Here is a 21660-nt window from a genome sequence, read left to right as displayed (position 1 = left end):
TCCACTTCCTGCTCCAATATTGGCTCATGTGAACCAGGCCTGTCCAGTCATTGTAATTTCATGACCCTGGCCACAGTAAAGGTTGAGATGTGGGCACATGACGTAAGATGGTGCAATCAGAATGAATATCAGACATGGAGTGTGTAGACTTGGAGACACTGGCAGCCTTCTTGCCACCATGTCAAGCCTGAGAATGAAGATTACCTGAAAGCCAGAGGAACCGGGGAAAGAGACTGGGTCTGGAGGCTCTGTGTCAAAATTTCTCCAGATTTGTCTGTTATGTAAGATAATGAACTCCCTATTTTGCTAAAGTCATCTTGAGTTGGGTGTTCTGTCATTTATCACTAAAACAGTTCTAACCAACACATTTGCCAGTAGCAATGCGTTCCTTTGGGTTTGAGAATTGAGAGAATTCTCAATCTGCCAAAATTCCCCATAAAGATGCAAATACTTTTTGGAGAAAGACTGATATAAGGAACAGAATCTAGGAATTATAAAGATGGCAGAGGCCTCAGAAATTTCCTCTCGGAAACCCCCAATGACTTTCAAGTTTAATTTCAGCAACAGAGCTCTTTTACAAGAAAATCACACAGAATCCTAATATGTAAATATATCTTTTCCAGCCCATTCCATCTGGTTGTACAAGTGCAATGAGAGTGCATTAGACCTGTGCACATGCTGTTTCTACTACCTAAAGCACTCTTCCTACTCACCATTTCCCCCACTCAGCCTAAGCCAGTGTGCTAAACAAATTAACCTCTGGCCTAACTCAGTTTAAATGTCACTTCCATTAAGATGCCTTCTCTGAAGTCAGGGGTTGGGTGCCCTGATAAGGTACTCTCACATCACCCTGTACTCCCACCATGGCACATATAACACATAGTTGCAATCACTCACGTCCTTATCTGTCTGCCCACCTGGAAGTCAGCTCTGAGGGTGCAGATTGAGCCTTCTGCACTTCTGTGTATGACATAGATCATGCCCATAAATATGTGTTGAATGGGCAGGTACATAATAAGTGGATGAAATAATAATATCTGTGGCCCCAAGATGCAGTAGTCATCTGCGTCTTCAGATCAGAGTTCATTGTTTAACCTCACCTCAGAGCTGAGTTATAGAAGGCACAGTTAAGAGCAGTCTTTGCCACATGCTCACAAACTGGTTTTCCCCACTCTGTTTTCAACAATTCTACTCTAGCATTTTATTTCTCTGTGCTAAGGGACAATAGTCACTTCTCAAAGTGCAAGCATCCTTTGAATGAGTGACATCACACCTTGCTAAGATGAAAGCTCCGTGAAAGCAGCTTTTTGTACACTGATGTATTTTGTACACTGAAGAGTGTCTGCACATAATAGGGGCTCTATAAACATTTGTCAAGTAAACAAATGAATCAGAGGGTGTTCAAGCTGCAGTGAACCTTAGAGAGTAGATTGTTCCATGATTTCCAAAGGACTATGTTGCAAGGGACTGATACTTTGAGAAGAGTGTTATGTCCAAGTAAGTGTGTAAACCACTATATACTATCTCCCTATTTTAATGATTTGCAGTGTAGTTTAAAAAGTAAAGCAGAAGGATCTCGTGCCATTTGGGACAGTATGGAAGGACCTAGAGAATATTATGCTAAGCAAAATATACCAGGCAGAGAAAGACAAACATCACATGATTTCACTTATATGTGGAATCTAAAGAACTTAATAAACTGATGAACAGAAATGATTCAATGACATAGAAACATGGATCAGACTGACAAATCTCAGGGTGATGGAGAAGGGTGGGTGGGTGGAGGGGGAGAGATTAACCAAAGAGTTTATATGCATATATGCACAACCCAAGGACACGGACAATGGTGAGGAGAGGGACTTGGGGGGGGGGGGGGAAGGAATGGGTCATTGGGGAGAAAAAGGGACATCTGTAATATTTTGAACAAAAATAATAAAAAATAAAAAATTTAAAAATTTCCCTTGAACACACACACACAAAGTAAAGACTCTAATAATTCCTGTGGTAAAGATGCCTAATTAAGTTTGTTCAGCCCCAAGTTTCCTAAATGTATTTGGCAGAGGACACTTTCTGTTTATTTGATGGCTTTAGTGTAACATCTATGGACATCCCATGGAACCAATGTTCCAAGGAACACATTTCGGGAAATGCTACTTTAGACCAATTTCCTCATTTTTCAATAGAATCATAACGGTTTACATCTATACAATGTTTTATATTTCGAGTGCTTGCTTTGTTACTATGTCCTTTAAGCCTCACAAAACTGAGACATCACCAAGATAGTATCCCTCATTTAGAGATAAGAAAATAGAGGTCCAGACGGGCTAAGGGATTTCTTCAAGGTCCCTTAGTGACCTTGAAGGTCCCTAAGTAACACAGCTACTTAGTGACAGAGATGACGAAAGAATCCAAGTCTCATATTCATCCATTTATCGCCAATTAACACCTTAGCAGGGGTCTATCCAATCTTTTTTCACACCAAGAAAGAAAGTAGAAAGCAGCATTTTTCTCAAAGAAAGATGAAATGGATCATTTGGGGGAAGACAGAAATATTCAAGAACATGAGAATTCTTGTTAAGAATTTGGATTGATTTTCCTCCTTGCTGACAACTTCAAAAGATTAATTATGACTCCAAGTATTCTGCGTGCTCTGTCTGTCACAGGCATCCTTTGAGCCCAAAGGCAGCGCATTCATGGCACACGTTACCATCATGGACCCTCCTCTGACCATGACAGACACGGCTAATTCATTGCCAACTACTGAGGCCAGGCATGGCCTGAGATATTCTGAATCAAGCACTTGCAGCAGCCACTGCTGACAGATCAGACTTGGCCCAAAGTAATGTGTATCTGGCATCTTTGATATTTCTGTCTAATGGAGTCTATAAACGTATCCCTCATAGGGTCAAATAGGATTTCCTTTCTATTTGCCTGAAGTATACGTCTTTCAAACTTCACATAACTGATGCTTATTTGTATAAGAATTCAGTGATACATACTTAAGTGAAAGAGCTTTGGAAAAAAAGACTTATGCTATTAAAGACATTATTATTGCAATCATTGTTCTTTTGATCTGTCTGTCTAGACTAGAGCCAGCATGCTTTATCCTACTTTCTCCATCTAACTTAGGTCCGTTTGTTCTAAGGATTGAATGTTTCATCCTGCGTGGCCCCAAATAATTCTTAAAAATCAAAACTAAATTGAGCTTCATTTTAAATAGGCCCTTGATTAGTGTAGTTCTAGGTACCATAAAATTTATAAACTTTTAATTAAAGGGTATCTAGGCACAAGTTAAGGAGCAAGTAACACTCCATTTAATTTCAACTATCATTGGATTTAGTACCTCCTTTAGACCCAGGCAAGAAGGACCCTGCCCAGGTCCCTGCATTTTAGAGAGACATGTCTGCTCCCTCCTCTGACTATACCTCTCCCCATGGAGTAAGGACTCTCAGGGGCCCAAGAAGCATATCTACTCAGAGCCTGCACCCATCTCTTTTACACTAAGTACCAAACACCCTAGAATCTCCTGCTCCAATGGCCCTGCATCCCCTTCTGGGACCGTGCAGGCCTCTTCCCCAGCGTCCACCCTTCTGAGAGTGTGGATGAGGCTGGGTGTGGAGTTGGCTGTGCACTCACCTGCAAGGCCTCTTGTGATGCAGAAGAACAAAATGAAGGTCTACTTCTCAAGACAGGAGGATGAATTATATTTTATTTAACTATTTCCTGACTTGGTGTCCACATTTTAAACATTCACACGTATGTAAGTGGGCCTCCGTTTGTATGTACCCTCACCCTGGGCCCTGCAAATCTTAGATGTGGACCTCTTTAGAATTTTTGGAACTTTTAGTTTTCGAAGCAGCCTTAACTGATTTTTTTCTGTGACCTGTCATTCAAGACCAATCTGACATGTAATCCTAACTCTAAAGGGAATATGTGATGATGGCTCTGTCTCAACATTGCATTCAAACAGGCATTTATTTATTTACTGAACACCAGAAAATTTTTAAGCCGTATGAGAGATTTGAAGTTTACCAGGTGGTTTATCTTTTTTTCAAATGACATAATATAGGTAGAAATGTTTGTAAACTGCAAAGTGCTATTCTAATGTAAGGGAATTTTATTGCTGCATGTCAAAAAAGATCTTACAGAAAAGAAGGGCTATGATTTCCTTCATTACTGTATGACTAGGGTTGTTAGAGATTTCATTTGTGATTCTAACCCGAAGCACGGGAAATGAATGGCTTTTAAAATGCCCTGTTTTTCCCATGTTCTTTTCATAAATGTGTCTGTTTGCAGTCCCTGTCATTGAAGACACACACTTGCCTAAGGTAATTTTAATTTCATATCCCTCAGGAGGATGTGTAGGAAAGCCACAAACAATACTAGCAAATGCATGCATGGCTTTTATACATTTCCACTTTTCCAGATGGTCTGCAAACATCTGGGCAGGCGCTCAACTTTCCCCAAAGCCTGGAGGCATGTCAAGACTACGGAGAGCGCATCACTGCCAAGCAAATCAATCAAAACCGACTGAGAGCCCATGTGAGTTACCAGGAAGCAGACTTTATGGATTAGGAAGCCCAGAATGGAAGGAAAGAACTTTGCTAAAGAGCTGCTTCCCAATTATGGAAGCAGTAAGATATAGACATAATAGAAACCTGGAGAAGACACACATTTTATTCCAGTTCCTGCCCTCTTCTCCCTCTAAATCCTTTTAATGCAGACATTGACAAGAGGGCCACGGACTTGAGAAACTATTCTCAGAACAAACTGACATCTATTTATCTCTTTGTTGAGCAGCTGCTATGTCCCAGGTTCTGCTCTGAGCACTGGGAATAGTGGTGAATAAGATGAATATGGTCCCTGTTCTCATGCAACTTACATTTAATAAGCTTTTTTACTCTTTAAAGAGGGGTCTTTTTGAGATGCTTTTCCTAGACCTTTACTTTTCCACTCCTAACACCCCCACCCCAAAATTTGGACAGATGCTAGACAATAAACTGAAAAAGAAAACAAAATAAAGTTCACATTGCACGTGCTGCCAAGGAAACAAACCAGGTGATGTAATAAGTAAGGTACAACTGGAAGGGCTACTGTTTTAGCCTAGGTGTTCAGAGAAGGCATCTCTGAGGATGTAACATTTGAACCAACACTTGGACAAAAGGAGCAGCCAGGCATCCCTGGTAGTGGAGCCCTTTCAGAATGGCTGAACCTAGCTACCCTCCACTGTTTCTACTCAGCCTGTGGGTAAACATCCTGCCCTACAAGTGATACAAAAATTGTTGCTCCCACTGCTACCCTCTGTCCTGGCTCCACTATCACTGGTCTCCTAACCAGCCTCCAGCCTTGGGAGTCTCTGGGCAAGAGGATGCACCACTGATACCTCCGGATATTCATTCTTGAAGCTTATCTGTCTGGAAGTGGTAGTGGTGTTCAGGGAGAGTTCACTGTTCTCTCCTAAAACATCCCTTCATTTAATTCCATCTTCTTGAACTTCTGGTCTTCCTCTTATATAGGTGGAGGTAAGTGATAGACAGGGGGAGTGTTTTTGCTGACTCTCAGTAATGCTTCATGGATGTGTCTAGTGTCTATCACCTCTTTTTTCCAGGGGCATGGCTACTGATCACTCACGGCCCTCAACTCTGGGGACTTGGTTAAGCCTCTGAGAATACAATGAAAGTCAATTTAATACCCTGGTACATTCATTCATGAACTTAAAAGCACTCAATTTTATTTAATCAAGTTTATCTAAGAAGTAGCAGCATCTCCTCTCTTCTCCAGGAGAGGTGACTTCCCATCAAGTCAAGCTGGTTCACACTTTGGGTAAGAAGAGTGATTAGGTCCTTCCTTCCTTCGATGTCTGCCTGGCCATCTCAGCAGGAAAGAATGCCGTCTTCCATTAGTGATGCCTGCTTGGGTTTGGGAGGAAGAGTTAGGCACAAGTGCCATGTATTTGCTATCCCTGGACTAGGGTCCAATAGCTGTAAAGACCTCATATAGAAAGAATCTGTGTTAATGCTAAGCTCTTGCTGCACCATAATGAACTTCCTCCCAGACCAGTGTGAGAATATGAACCACTCAATCACTGTATATCTTTCTGCATTTTTCACATTAATTAGATTTGTTTAAATTAGACAAATATAAATGTGTATATCTTTTCAGCCTTTCTCCAGGGGAAATGTGTTCGGGGGCATTTTATCTACAGAATTGGATAGGATCCAATTCTGGGCATTGCCAAATATTTACTTAGGGAAAATTGAAAACGATTCTGTGTTATATAAACTATTCAATGAGCTTGACATTCCTTCACAACCAGAGAGGTCACCACTGCCTGCTGTCCTGTGAATGTGCACCATTGCCTTGAACCTGAGGCCACATGGCCATGAGAGCATCCAACCAATCAGAGCTCTGTATCAACCTGGACACCTGCCAAGCACAGACATCCAGTGCTGGTTGTTCATGCCAGTGATCCAAAATCAGGACTTAGCTCTAGTCTTCATGAATAGAATACTTAATGACCCACATAAGCCAAGCAAATCAGTTTTAAAAGGTGACTCACCCATGGTTAATGACAATAAAATAATACAATATAACCCACTGCATAAATGTCTACAAGTAGGACAGAACTTGACAGGGACAGAACATTAGAATCAAATTATGCAAATAGAAAAAAAAAGTGGCTTTCTTTGGAAGAATTCAGCTTGCCTTATGCTTGACTTTGGTTCAGGTTTTGCTAGCCTTAGAGAAGCCTATGAAGCCCCGGGCAAGGGGGAAAGACATGAATTTATTCATTGGGTTATTTCCTACCTGACAGCAAATGAAAGTCATGGTTTGATCCACTACTCTCTTATTAAGACAGGATGATGTTGAAAAATCAAAAGTAAATAATCTAAGATCTTCTACTATCAGAAGGAGAAGTTTCCTTAAGATCTTGTGGCCCACCCCCAGGTAAAATCCAGAGAGGTGAAGTGACTTCTCCATGGGCACACAGCTAGTTGATGGCAAAGCAGGATGAGCATTCTGGGGCCCAGGCTCCTCGTCACATGCTCCTTCTTGGACCCTACTCACACTCTCTTGATGGGACACCAGGAATTAGGGGCTGCTGGTCCTGTATCACTGCAATGGCTTCTGAAAGGACCTACTTCTGGAAATGTGCTCTGCCCGTTTCCAAGAAGTCTGGGAGAGAGATGCCCAAGACAGCATCAGTGAGAGCCATACAGTGAGCACTCTTCTCACAACCTCACCTGCAGAATCTAATCTACTATTTCAGATGCACTTACTGCTTTGTAAACACTTCCTTTCCAGAATGGAAACAGAAACAGCTTCCCTACAGCTTATTCAAAGAAATAGCTCTCAAATTAATCAAACTAATGGGGAAGAAAATCAATAAAGATAACTATCACAAATAAGCTCAAGAAAATAAACAACTTATTTACTGAATCTTTCACTTTGCCACGAGGTGCTCTGGCTTCAAAGGAGTATAATTTAAATGAGCAACAGGCTGCACAAAAGAGCACCGGCTAGAAAGGAGTGGACAAGACGATCTTTAAAAATGTTAATGCCCATGTTGGGCACAGAAACAGGCCCACTCCAAGAGTGAACTTAATTTGATGCAACTTTTCAGAAAAGTGATTTGAAAGTATATATGAAGAGACTGAAAAATGTTCACGTTCTTTTATCGAGAAATTCTATTTCTAGGGAATTTATCTTAAGGAGATAATCAGAGAGATGCTCAAAGATTGTGCGGAAGAATGATCAATAGTTTTATAACACAAGAGATAGAGGAGACAAAAATGGAAACCATCCTAACAATAGGGAGGTAGTGGATATTCCTATTTGTTTTTTGTCTGCTAGCCATATCCTAATGCCCTTCCTATTTGGGGGAAGGCCCATTGGGTGAGTCCTGATTGGAGTCAGGACCCCACTTCTCACTGCCTGTTCCCATGTAGGTAAGGTGGGACACATTTTGCAGGCTTAGGCAGCAAGATGCTTCTTCTCAGAAAACTGAAACCTGTGTAAATACAAAAATGCTAAGGAAAGGTTATCTCTGTGGTCAACACTAAATAGGGTTCCCAATGCTCAATCTATCTTAGCATCTGCCCTTTTTCTTAGTCTATTTCTCCCAGCCCCTCCATAGATGCTATGACTATCTAATATTATTTCAGTAAATTCCTCTTCCAATTAATTTAGCCAGAATTGGGGAGTGGGGAGGAAAAAACTCTGATGGACACAGAGAGAATGATTAAATACATCATGAAGCATCTATGCAGTATAATGTTATTCATCTACCAAAACCATGCTCTCAACACATATTTAATGACATAGAAAAGACAGTATTAAAAGATAGAGATTATGATCACAGTTGTATAAATCTATGCATATCTATATAAACATCATATCTATCTGTCTGTCTGAGTGTGTATACAGAAAAACATACTGAAAGAAAACGCACATAAATGTTAACAGTTTTTTTTCTGAGAAGGATTACAGGTAATATAGGGTGCTTCCTCCACCACTTAAGCCATTTTATCTTCAGAACTAGTTTATCTGTCACCTCCTCCAGCAAGCTTTCCCCAGCCTGGGTTAGGCCCCCTCCTTTGTGCTTTGAGAGCACCTAATACATCCTTGTATTACACTGAATTATAATTGCCTCTTTAATTTACCTGTCTCCCTGGCCATTTTTACTGCCCACTCTCTATCCCTTATGCTCACATAGTGCCTGCTCCCGGTAGAAATTCAATAAAATTTGTAGAGTTTAATAAAATTTACACATGCAAGAATTATTGTTATAATAAGAAAAAATGATGTTATTAAAAAGAAAGGGCTAGGAACAGAAGATATTCTGGTCAGGAAAGAGAGACAGAAAACTGTTACTTTGTGAGTAAATTTGATGTGACTGCGAATTGACTATTTTGGACCCAATGAAACAGACACGTATTATGTTGTCTGGTATATTAGATTGGTGTAGACAGATAAACCGTGGCCTTTTTCTTGGTCTAAATCATTGCTGTAACTGTCTCCCTTCTTCATTTCAACTCTGCTCCCAGAGATATTGCCCGTTCTCCAGCAGCTTCTATCCACCAAGTACATCTTCTGAGATTACCATCAGCTAAATATTACATTGTCTTTAGACGATTTTCCTACATTGTGACTCCCCACATTGTCATTGCTTTCTTCTAGTTCCAGACAAGCTACAGACTGTTGATTTACCCTTGCCTTTGCCTTGCCCAAGGAAATTGAAAATAAACTTTAATTTCCTAGTCGAGGGTTATGACTGCTTTGTGTCGTTCGGAGAAAAATAATAATTATTGTTTGATGGAATTAGGGGATATTAGGAGAGTTTCTGAAGTTAGCGAAGTTACACAGTAATTGATCACTTGTCTACATACTTAGAGTTCATTCCAATGAGCATGTGTTTTGTCAACATCGGAGGGTCTGTTCGATGCCTGGCCTCAATCTGTCAGTCACTCCAGTAACCATATTCATAGACTTCAGATCTGAATTTTGAATTCCGTCAAAAGCTTTCAACTGGCCTGTGAGATGCTGTTAGCCATTCTCATAGTGAGTTACTTACCTATCTGCCTATACAAAGTGAAGAAAAAAGCTTTCTTTGCGACAAACCGACAATCTCTGGAAGGATAACAAACAAAGGTGCTTTCAGAACTTCAGAAGCCCAAGTGTGAGTTTCTGGAAGCAAAAGGAGAACAGATCAGTCTTGACTGGCAAGTGTGAGGGCCTGTAGCAATTTAATGAAAGTTTGGGTCTTTGGAGTTGCTCAGTGAAATCCTAGAATGAGCCAAAGTGTGATGTGGAGCCGGCTGGAAAAAGCAGAACAACTTATCTCTAGGGGGAAGAACAAAAACATTAACTTTTGGCAGCTTAGATTTTTTTGTTTTAGCTTTAATTCTGTCTTTGGAGACATATTTTTATTGTAAAATATATAAAACTAGCATTAAAATAGTAAAGTATTTAATGTATACCTACCATTTGATAAGAACCGTGTTCCATATACTAGTGAACATGAAAGAAATGTCCCCTACATGCACACAAATGTGTGTGTATCATGTCTTTTTTTACCTAGTTGCAATCATTACATGTATATGTGTTTTCTTGTTCCTCAACATTATTATGTTGCATGTTTTCTCATGTTTATACATGGTCTCCATGGTCAACAACTTAATTGTAACAAGTGACCATTCCTCTTCTGTAGAACAAATTGCTGCTATACTAAGTAAGACCAAGGAGAATACTTTTGTGGCATATAGCATTTTTTTCTTCCATTATAACTGTTTCCTTGGACAAGTCCTCAGGAATGAGATTCTTGATGAAGACAAATGTAGTGGATGCATAGCACCATGCTTCATTTCTATGGTACTGGAATGCTTCACTATATCCACTATAGCACTGATCCTGGCTGAGCCCAAACACCGCTTCAGAATTAACACAATACTCTAAGTACCCTCTATCATTCAGCCTCAGTAGCCATCCTGGTGAACAAATTTATGATTCTGATATATACTGCAACACCAAAATGTTACCTTGGAGATATGTCAAGGGGAAATGCCTCTTTCATTACTTACTCTTTCCAGGAAATCAGCAGATTTTCTTTTTAGCTGACTCACACTTCCCTGTGGTTTCCTTGGTCACTTTTGTGTATCTAAATATTCAATAGCCCCCTCCATATCCATGGTGTTCCACCAGAGCTCACTGTGCCATGATGCAAACTACCTTTCAGGATGCAGTGAATTTCATAGGGCTTAAACAAAAACACTAGGTTTCCCTGAGTTAAATTCTCAGGCCTCCTGACAATTCAATGGCCACCAGCAATGGCAAAGAAACCTCCCAAAGCCCGGCCAATGTGGCTCAGTGGTTGAGCATCGACCTATGATTCAGGAGTTTGCAGTTCAATTCCTAGTCAGGTCACATGCCCAGGTTGTGGGCTTGACCCCCAGCAAGGGGTGTGCAGGAGGCAGCTGATCAATGACTCTCATCATTGATGTTTCTCTCTCTCCCTCTCCCTTCCTCTCTCTGAAATCAATAAAAATGTATTTTTTTAAAAAATTTTTTAAAGAAAAAGAAACTTCCCAAAGTAATGAGAAGAAGGTCCTGACATCTTTGTTATTTAAGTTAGAGAAAATACGTTTAAACCAAGAGGCCACCAAGGGTCAGTATCCTAGTTCCTCCAGCCAGCACAGATGGCAGACTTTCACATGGGAAGAGGTATGGCTGCCTCTTGCAGACACATTTCCAACAATGTCAGAGGCTAGCCTATGCCTTTAACAGCTTCTTCTCCAGTCACGCCTAAAGCCTCCAGCACCCTAAAGAAATCTTCTGAAGGTATTGCCTTCTCTCCAGAATTTCTCCAAGTTCTGCTTCTTTTCACTCAAGACTTATTGCTCTTTTTTTTTTAATTTTTTATTCCCATGGTATGGGGTACATCTGCTACTTTGCTTTATCTGATCTCTCCTCTGATTCATTGGATAACAGCTTCCCCATGCACACACCTCCATTCATGACATCGCTGCACCCTCATTATGCTCTCAATGTGAGTCTGGTGAAACTGCAGATTTCAGTTCCCTGTCCATTCCTCTGACAAAAATTAGTATCTGGCCCATCTTCATTCCCCTGGCTAGAGAGAATGGTTGAAAGATTGGGCAAAAAAATCCAAGACAGTAATCAGTCTTTTCCAAAGCTCTAAGCCTTCTGAAATAGGTTGGGGAGAATTCTGTTTTTCTCCCAAGGTTGCTAGGCTTGGTTACTATGACCTTGGGGGTGACTGTGGCCATGCCCCTTGACCCTCTGCCACATGGTGGAAGCTCAGCCACAGCAGAAGAGAAGGAGGCCCACCCACAGAGAGGGGGACGAGAGTGGATGGGCCCTGCTGACGAATTTGTGACTCTGAGCTAGTCTGGCCAATGGAGGGGGATAGATTCTAAGGATGCCCTTTATCCCAAGGCACCCAGAGCCTGCCCCTGCCCCACCAACAAAAGTGTGAAGTTGGTATGACCACTCTGAGAAAGCACTTTATCACTTATATAGGGTTGTTGACCCGGTAGTGTGAGAAGGGCATAGTCTGAGGTAAAGCCAGCTGGTCTACTCAATGCTGGCTTTGTAACAGAGACTGGAACCGACTGAGCTAGCCCCAATTTTGTTTCTCACAGACATACAGGGGGACACTTATTGGGAGCTCACAAATTTGGTCACCCACACATTTTATTAGTATTCCCTAAGCACCTCTAAATTCTTGTTAATAACTTTCTTCCCCTAAGAAGGCAGTTTCTCTGGGAGACAAGAGTCAAATGCTTGCTTTTGACAGAGAAGCAGAGTGATTAATGAGCAGATTAGCTAATCAGCCAAATGAGTGTACTCACCATCCCCTGAACGTTTCTTGCACAGCCTTTCTGCATACACAATGCTCTCACCTCAGTGTCCTTCCTCCTTTCTGCCATCGATTGTGGAGACATCCAAATTTTTCAATTGTGCCACCTGTCATCCAATATCCACGCATGGGTGTGGGCTGGCTCCAGGGGTTGTTTATTGATAAGCATGGTGGGTTGGTATACAACTTTTGGATATGATTCCGTTGTTAATCAAGTGTATATGGAAGCTTTATTGAGATTTATTTTTCCTTGTGTCAGTAATCCCTCAGAAGGCCCAAGTTTTATGAGGTAAGTTTAGTGGAATAAAAATTTAACGACTTTTAGATCATATTATTTATTTAAATACAACTTCAATGACAATTACTAATTGATACAAAAGTTCCAGCCAACGAGTGATGGAAGCAATGACAGGTAATTATGTTCCCTGGCTATACAGCTTGGTGTATGTGTTAGCTACTCAGAGAAACATTTTAATTACAAAATCTCAGAGGAGCTGTGCCCTAGACTCAGGCCACAGATGGATGGAGAAGATGAATCTGAGTGCTCCCTCTTCCATGAAGCCCTCTCTGAGCTTCTTTCCCTTTTGTGTTTCTCATTAGCTTCTGATCACTGGCTTCTTCTCATTAATAAACATTTACTGAGCAGCCATGAAGCGCCAGACACTCGGTTAGGTATTGTGGGGAGTCTTTCCCCCTTCCCCTCCTGAATGACATACTTCCATTCCTCTATCTGTCCCTTGCCCACTCCTCCAAAAGGGGGAAGTACTAATCCGATGGATCATCCCTTGAATTTTACCCTGAGCAGTGGAACACCTGCTGGTCCCGCTGGCCCCTCCCAGTTGGATGGTTGAGGCAAGGCTGCTGTCCTTACTAAAAGATGAAAATTTTCAAGATCTTACATATCTGAAAGTGCCTTTTTTCAGTCCTCACACTTGATTCGTAGGTTAAGTAGGAAACCAATTCTAGAATGGATGTCCTTTTTCCTCAACAATGTAAAGGCACCTCTTCACCGACTTGTAGTTTCCAATGTAGCTATTAAAAAATCCATGCCATTCGGACTTTTCTCCTTTATATATGATCTGTTTCTTCTCCCTGGAAGCTTTGAGGGCTCCATTTCTGGCACTCTGGAATTTAGCAATGATGTGCTTTGTGGGGGTCCTTTTACTGTCATTGTTTTGAGCACTTTGGTGAACACTTTGCATCTAGAAACTCAGGTTCTTCGGTTATAGGAAATATTATTTCTTTGATATTATTTTCTCCTTTAGCTCCTTTATTGCCACTTTCTAGAATTCTATTAACTGTAAGTTAATAGAGCCTAGATAGAGCCTCTGTTTTCTCCCTATCTTCTGTCTTTCCTTTTTCCCACCTACTTTCAGGGAGATTTCCTCTACTTTCCCATGCAGCCTTTTAGTGAAACTTTTATTCCTGCTACCATATTTTTAACTGTTAAAAATCTGAGTCCTTTTTTACATCATTCTATTCTTGTCTCACAGATATGATTTCTTAGTACTCTGAAGATAATACTAATATATGTTTTTAAACCTTTCTTTTTGTCACTGCATTGTTTTATTTGCCTTGTTAATTCATTTTGGAATCTGTGTTTCAAGTTAGAAGTTATCCTTAGTATCTGGCTACATTGAGAGGAGGCCACTAGGGTCTGAATGATTGTGTGTCCCCCTTTGGGAGGTAACTGAGTCATGACAGTGGAGCCCTCATGAAGAGGATGAATGCTCTTATAAAAGAGATCCACAGAACTACCTGGTCTGTGCAAAGACCTAGAAGAGAGCCCTCACCTAACCTTGCCAGCACCTTGATCATAGACTTCCCAGCCTCCAGAACTGTGAGAAATTAATTTCTGTTGTTTATGAGCTACCCAGTCTGTGGCATTATGTTATAGCAGTTCATACCAAGACTGAAGCTTTGTTCATTCATTTAGAAGGAAGCACTGACCAGGAAGGACCCATAGCTGTGTTAGTCTAATTCCCCTGAGAACAACCATTCAGCCTACCTGTGGAGGGGTGAGGCTGACTGCTACATTCTGGGAGTTGAGTGGTAGATGGAAGCTGGGACCTCCACATTCAACACAGAGCCTTTCACTTAATCCCTATTTTTAATAAAGTGAATCACCCCTATGCTCAGCTGTGATTCAAGTGCAGAACCTCTCAGCTTCACCCCTATAAAGGAGACACATTCTGTCTTCAGCTGGGAGAGAGAGTTGCCCAGCTGCCAAACAGGGAGAGGGGCCCCGAGGGTCTAATTGCTCCTTAATAAGGCTTTAAACCTGTGATCCTGTGTTCAGGCCACCTGCATGAGAGGAGCCCAGTGCCTCCAGTTCCTGAATCTCTAGATATTCTGTTGGGCGAGTCAGCGTGCTCTCTAGACATGTTTACTCTGCCACGTTTAAATGAAACTTTTCAGGGCACCTTTATTTTTTATGTTAAAGTACCTTTGTATATTATTCATTTTATGTTCAAATATATTTTATTCATTTCCTATGATAAATAGGAAAAAAATGAACATTTTAAAGAGCTTTTCTGAAATCTTATTAGCTTTGGCCACACATTTTCTAATAATAATATACAAGCAGAGGTGACACTAAAAGTGCCACCTCTGATAGTGACAGCCTTTTTCACACTAAAAACTCAACCCACACCCCAGAAAGGGGTGGGATTTCTTGGTCTGTAGGGCCAACTCAGGCTGGAAGAAAAGAGCGAGCTGAGCATGAGGAGCAGCAGGGAGAAAAGGCAAAGAGAAGAGGGCTTGGAGGGAAGAGAGGACAGGGACGAGTGACCCACACAGATCCCACAGCCTTCCAATCCTTCCCAGGGTCAGGCCCTGCCCAGAACAACAAATACCATCATAATGAAATTCTCTCCAAAGCGAAAAGGGTTTGAAAGCCCAGAGGATGTCAAGCCCCACAGAAATCAATATCACAAAATTCCAACAAAACTCAAGGATTAGGGTAGCCCCTGGAAACCTGTGGTGATGGAGTGTGACCGCATCAGGGGCCTGGTATGACTGGTGGGAAAGGCAAGTGAGCCTGTGGACCTGCGCCAAGGAAGATATGGTAGTCTCACCTCCCTCCCCCACCCTTGCCTTCTCTGAGGAAATTTAATTTTCATTTTTGGGTCCTATTCCCTGACAGTATCCATTATTCTTGGCGAGGCCACAAAAAACTTCACCTCATTTCTTTTTGCTTGCGTTTCCTGCTTTTATGTGCTTCGGCGGAAGCTGAATCTGAAATCTAGTTACCATTATTCATCTGACTATTGTTTGAAAAGGCATATAGGTTCTGAACCCTATTATGTCTCATCTTTGTCTCCTCCAGCCTCAGGTCTGCTGGAATGCACTATTTCACCCTTGCGGGATGACTTCCTATTAATATTTACCAGATGCCGTTTCGCTGTCTAATCCTCTTACCCTCCAACGAGTTTTAGCCACACGCTGCAGCATTAAAAAAATGCCACGGTAACTATGTACTTAAGAACCTGTGTTCCTGGCCCTTGATTCTGAACCAGGAAAGGAAACCAAATAATGATCAACTCATAAAATGAAATGCTCAAATTACATTTTGTTCTTCTCGAGGTCCAGCCCCCAAGACTATGGTGACTAATGCAGCAAATGGAGTGAAGCACAGAGATTTTAGGCCCTGGGGGAAAGCTCCGGTTTGGCTACAAATCAGATGGTCAAAACCCAGGGAGGGGGTCTGCTAGCAGCATTTCCGCACTGAGATAGCTACATGGAGCTGTTTGGAAACCACTGAAGTGGTTCTCTCATCCGATTCTATCTAAAAACCCCAGAGGAAAGCCCTGATAATGTGGGGGTTTAGCCTATACTTGTTTTTAGAAATGGTGGGTGCATCCCTGTGGTGCTGAAGGTAATACAGCCCCAGCTTGACACCTACCAGAACTCAAGGTCAGGGTCACCATGGCCAGAACGGACTTGAGAGGCAGGTTCTGGGGTACTGGCAGGTTCTATTTCTTGATCTGGATGCTGTTGCTTAGGGATATCTGTCTGTGCAAATCCAGCATTCTGTGTACTTATAATATGTACACTCGTCTATATGTATGCTATACTTCAATAAAGTGTATTAAAAACACATCAGTGACTTTTACCTTTCTGGAGTCACATAGCCCTTTGAGAATCTGATGAAGGATGTAGATCCTCTCCCCAAGAAAACTGGCAAACACCCCAAATTTTCATCTAACCTTGGGAGGTTTGTTGACTACCTGAAGTCATGGAGAGATGAGAGCCCAAGTTAAGATCCCTTGCCTTTCAGAGTTCTCTGTTCCCACCCTCATTTTTACCCCTATTTCTATTCAATTGCTGAGTTCCAGCCTTTGTTCCTGCAGACAGGCTACCTGCTCTCCAGTTCCACACTGCCAGCTTGGCCCATCTATGACCTTTGCTCTCCCCTAATTCCCAGGCACCACTGATTTCATCATGAAAGGTTTCTACTCAAAAACCTATACTGCCTTCTCTTGACTCACTGGAACAGACAGACACATTTTTATCTGAGATTTGCAAAACCTGCATCAGCCTCCCCTTTCTTACCTACCCAACCCCGTTTCACACTCATCTCCAACTGTAACCTGAAATTTCAGTGACAGTCACAGTATGTCAGTCCATTCCTACCTTTGAACACTTCACATTTCTCAGCCAGAAATCCTTCTCCTTTTGTTCAGCTCATAAAATACTACAACCACTAGCCTGCCATCCTTAAGGACTCTTTCTTGACTATACCTACAAAGATCTCGCCCTTCTTTGAACTCTATGGCACTTTTCTCCTACCCTGATTTTATTACATGGTCCTGTATCATTCATTCATTTGTTTACTCATTCTCTATATAGAATATCTGTTATATTTTTTGAACCCCATTAGTTTATCTTACAGTTATGTATGTCAGAAGTCTAAAACGAGTCTCACTAGACTAAATCAAGTTATTGGAGAGATGCCTTCCTTGTTGGAGGCTCTACAAGAGAACCTATATCCTTGCCTTTTCTAGCTTTCTGAGGATGCCTACATTCCTTGGCTCATGGCCCCCTTGCTCCATCTTTAAGTCAGCATCAGTGAGTGGAGTACTTCTCATGTCACATTACTCTCACATCTTCTGCCTCTGCCTTCCCCTTTTAAGTGCCCTTGTGATTACATTGGACCTACCAAGATAACCCAGGATAATTTTCTTATTTAAGGTCACCTGATTAGCAACCTTAATTTTATGTATCAACCTCAATTGCCCTTTGCCATGTAAAGTAACATATTCACAGGTTCCAGGAATTATGCGGTGGACATCTTTGGGGAGCCATTATTTTGCTCTACCACAAATACCTTTCTTCACTATACCTGATTTTACTAGTTGGTCCTGTATCATTTATTCACTCATCCACTCATTCATTTTATAGTGAACATATAATATTTTGCGGTCCAGCACTATTACCCCACTTTTTTTTAAGTTTCTTTATCTTTATTGTTGAGAATATTACAAATGTCCCCTATTTATCCCCACTCATCCCCTCCACCCCACATCCATCTCACGCCCAGGCTTTCCCCATATCAATGCCTGTGTCCATGGGTTATGCTTATAAACATATAAGTTCTTTGATTAATCTCTCCCCACCCACACCTCCCTCCCCACCTTCCCTCTGAGATCCCTCAGTCTGTTCCATGCTTCTATGTCTTTGGATCCACTTTATTTATCAGTTTATTTTGTTTATTATATTCCACATATAAGTGAGATCATGTGGTACTTGTCTTTCTCTCACTGGCTTATTTCACTTAGCATAATACTTTCTAGTTCCCTCAATGCTGTGCCAAAGGATAAAAGATCCTTCCTCTTTATAGCTGCATAGTATTCCATAGTGTAAATGTGCAACAGCTTTTTTTATCCACTCATCTACTGTGGGGCACTTGGGCTGTTTCCAGATCTTAGCTATTATAACCCCACTTCTAATGTAGTATCACAAATGTCCCCTTGGAAATCACTACCTCTCTCAGCCCACGTGCTCCACAGGGGGAAACCTCCACCTCAACTCCACCCCTGGCCACAGTGATTTTTTCAGGAATGAACATGTACTCAATTAGAATTTGGTGGGACTACTGGGAAAGATGAATATGCTCTTTGCCACTGGGCTTGAGTTGGAAAGATGAGAATCGGGAGGTGCCAGAGAATACCATGGAAAGCCTGGAAATGAAGTCAGCACTAAGAAAGGAAAAGCTGAGGGATGAAAAGAAACTGAATATCAATGCTGGATTGAGCCAAACCTCTGGGCTTTCAGTTATGAAGTCTGTAAGTTTCTCTTTTGATTAAAATTGGTTAGATTGGGTTTTTCTGTCATTTACAACACTTCTTTATGCAATAAGTTCACACCGCAAACCTACTTTGTGTTATGCACCAGAAATTGCAACATAATATTGCCATCATGATGGAGATTATTAAAGTATTCAGCATAGACAGGTTACCTAAAGTTTGGGAAGAGCAAAGCAACTAAGCTGACACCACAGGGTGAATAGGAATTTGCCAGGCTAAGGTGGGGTTGAGGTGATTGGAAATAGTGTTTCAGAAGAAGGGAGAGTATGTGCAAAGGCTAGGAAGTAAGAGGCTCTCTACTTGTTCCCAAGTCATGCCTCTACAACCAGAACATAAGCTTCTCAGTATAGTATTTAGATTTAGGGTGGCATTCTAATTATAATAAAAACTAGAATAAGAACAATATCAATAAATGCTAACACTTTTTGAGTCTTATATATCAGCAACTAGTCTAAGTATTTTGCATGTATTACTTAATCCTCAAAACAACCCTTTGAGGTAGTTATTATTATTGCCATTTTACATGAGGATACTGAGGCAAAGAAAATATAACCTACTTGCAGACATTTCTGGTTGACTACCCAACAGCCCTTCCTCTGATCTTCCCTTGTTAGCAGGACCTCAATTTTGTTCAGAAGATCATGTCTAGATGTTTTTATACCACATATCACTTTTGTACATTCATAGAAATACATATATGAAGTAAATTAGTTAAGGTATTACTAAATATGCATCACATTGAGAGTCTAACTCTCCTGAGTCACTTTTCCACTAAGAGTTGTCAGTGTTCAAGTTTTTCCATATGTGCCATCAAGAGTTTCAGTGATACAGTGCTTCTCAAGAGGTTTCCTTCCCCTCTCAAACCTTTGGGTGTGGTTTCCAAAATGCCATCACCATTCTGCAAGGTTAATGCATGAGCAACAGGCCAGGCTTAGCAATAGCAATTGCATGTCACACCCAATATCTGAATGTTAAAAATAGAAAATGTGGTGTGTGTGTGTGTGTGTGCCCTCAGATACCTGTACATCTCAGGTTTAAAAAAAAAAAAAAAGATGGTAACTTATTCTTACTGTTAAAACTCTTTTAGTTTGGTTTCTGTTATTTGTAGCCAAAAGCTTCCTTTCTGATTCACCAAGGCCGCCAGCCTAATACCAACAACTTCTGTGTTTTCACAAAGTGGCAGGTCTGATTTATTGACAGCATGTTCCTGAAGTGTGGTGTGGAAAGGGATTCTGCAGCCATGTCTATTATCAATGGCTGCCATGGAACCCTAAATGGTGACTTATATTGTGCAAGCCACATGCTCAACTTTCCTACATAATCATCTCAACTTTCAACCTTTATTCAAAGCCATGAATCCCTACAGTTAGAATAGAACCAGCCTCAACCTACTAAACACTTAAGGACAAATAGGATGGTGTACTGCACAATGCCAGAGAGTCCTAGTCACATAGATTATGGTGTAACTGGCAGTCCCTCATTTTGCACAGTACACAACCTGCACAATTGTACCTCTGCAAATAATAATTCTCTATTTAAAAACCATGGATACAACCTTCATAGATAATTGCAATCATTTATTCTAGAATTTTATACCCAGTATGAAGGTCAAGTTATTTTTATGTCTAATTAAATTTCTCCCATCTAAATTAAATTCTCTTCCTGGATGACACAGACTTAAAAATAATACAAAGTCTGGCTTGGTAGAGGCTCAATATTCATCAAACATAAGTGAATCATTAAAAATCCTTTATATATTTGAAGACAATAATTAAGTCTCCTAGTCTCATTAGCTTCTTTAAGCTAAACAAACCCAATTTACTTAACAATCTATTGCCATGTGCCAGGAACTATGCTACGCGCTTTAATTCGTGATGTCTTTTTATCCTCACTGGAACTCTATGAGATAGGTTTGTCCTTATGCCCATTTTACAGATGACAGTTATAGTGGTTGGGAGTGCAGGACCTGAAGTTAGACAACCTGGATCCCTGTGACCTTGGGTAAGTCACCTAGTCCCTTTATGGTCCAATTCCCTCAAATGGAAATAATGATCATGCCTACTTATAGGATAATGTCTTGCACTTGGTAAACATCCAACATTCTTTTGCTATCATTGTTGTTATATTCAACACCCCAGTGTGGGAAGGGACTGAGCAGAGAACTGAACTCCAGGATGTCTTCCCTCAACTCTGCCTCTCTAACTCTACCACTGTTTTGAAAAGGGCCTCAGACCACATCAGCACCTCATTTTTACAGACGAGGGACCTGAGGCCCACCGGGGATCACTATGACCCACTTAGCTAAGCAGGAGAATCTGGCTCTCAGAATGGCCACTCTGCTACTTACCTTAATGTATTGAACCTGATCTCATAGGCTGAGGTCTCACCTTCCCGTTGGGATGAATGGAGAAATTTTTGAGAAAAAATAGTACACTCATACGGAGCTACTTGAACACACGTCCTGTTTCATAGCAAGAGAGATGGTCCTTGCACAACGCCAGGCTGATTGAGGTTCCAAGGAGTTCCCAGGCCTGGCATCTCCATGAAGACCTGGTACCTGGTCCAGCCCAGGAGCCAACACATGCCTGGACACTCCAGAGACCCATGACAATTATAGGGCACCCAGGGAGTTCTCATGTGAATTAGTGTCTCCTATTAAAAATAAAATGCAAGATAATAAATTGTTCTAGAGGGCTCAGATGTCTTTAATGGTGGTTTTATCTTCTCCCCCAGGCCTGGTGATTTCTAATGAGTTCCAGCTCACATCCTGGATGAATTATTGTTGGAGGAGTGTGTGTACTCAGTGAAAATAAACTAACAGTGAGAATCATGTTTACTCTTTAATTCACTCTATCCAAAAATAGTCTGCTATTTTAAAGAACATTTTTTAAATAGAAGAGTGACTGCTGATTAACCCCTTATGCTTCGTACCAAAAAATAAAGAGACACATTCACACACCCACAATTGAATTT

Source organism: Miniopterus schreibersii, assembly GCF_964146895.1.
Source record: "Miniopterus schreibersii genome assembly, chromosome: 4".
Lineage (NCBI taxonomy): Eukaryota > Metazoa > Chordata > Mammalia > Chiroptera > Miniopteridae > Miniopterus > Miniopterus schreibersii.
The sequence above is the reverse complement of the archived record's forward strand: the minus strand, read 5'-3'. Positions refer to the sequence as shown.